Raw genomic sequence first — 1,000 nt, 5'->3', positions numbered from 1 at the left:
TTTTTTTTTTTTTTTTTTTTTTTTTTTTTTTTTTTTTTTGGTTTTCGCAGGAATAAGAGATCCAAACGATAAGCGGCAGTTTTGCCGCTGAGTTTAAATTGAGGGGCGGAGAGAATATCTTCATATACACCTCAACGAATTTATTTTCATTTCTTTTTCTTTTTCTTCTTTTTCTGCTTTTTCTTTTTCTTATTGATGGGGCCCTCGTCCTCTTGGTGGATGTATTGCTTCGCACAAACACTCGCCCGCAGGAAGTGGTTTCTTCAGTGGTCCACTGTTCTTTTCTTAGTGGTCCACTGTTTTCCTCAGTGGTCCACTGTCATCTTCAGTGGTCCACTGCTCTTCTGAGTGGTCCACTGGCTTTGTCAGTGGTCCACAGATTTCTTTAGTGGTCCACTGCTCCCCGAATGTTTCTGCGGCATATTTCAATGGTCCAGTGGTTTCTTCTGTGGTCCACTGGTTCGGGTGCGTGTCTGTCTGTCTAAGAGAGAGAGAGAGAGATGGAGTGGACCACTGGTCACCTCACCTCTGGACCAGTAACAGTGAAGCCTCTATTTGGCGCAAACTTTGCGGAGTTGAGCGATGTACTTCTCGGCGTCGCTCAGCTGCTGCAGCTCTGCTAGTTTTCTCTCCTGTACACCCGAAAAGGAAAAAGAGGGAGCAGCAGCAACTTAAATATTTTGCTTTTTCTACACAAATATTTTATTCTTTTCTTTATTTTATAATATTAAAAATAAATCAATACATTATATTATTTCCTCTTTTTTATTATTATTTTATTACGAGGAATTCAGTATATATTATATTATAATAAATTATATTATATATTATATATATAATATAATTTATTATAATATAATAAATTATATTATATATATTGTATATTATATATTATATATTTAGATATTTAATAGACTATAATAAACTAAATACAGTATTTACACACTTATACAAAACAAATTAATTATAGATAAACAGATAAATACGTGTATAAAGGTTC

Source organism: Eimeria mitis, genomic scaffold, assembly GCF_000499745.2.
Source record: "Eimeria mitis Houghton genomic scaffold, Emh_scaff488, whole genome shotgun sequence".
Taxonomy (NCBI): domain Eukaryota; phylum Apicomplexa; class Conoidasida; order Eucoccidiorida; family Eimeriidae; genus Eimeria; species Eimeria mitis.
The sequence above is the reverse complement of the archived record's forward strand: the minus strand, read 5'-3'. Positions refer to the sequence as shown.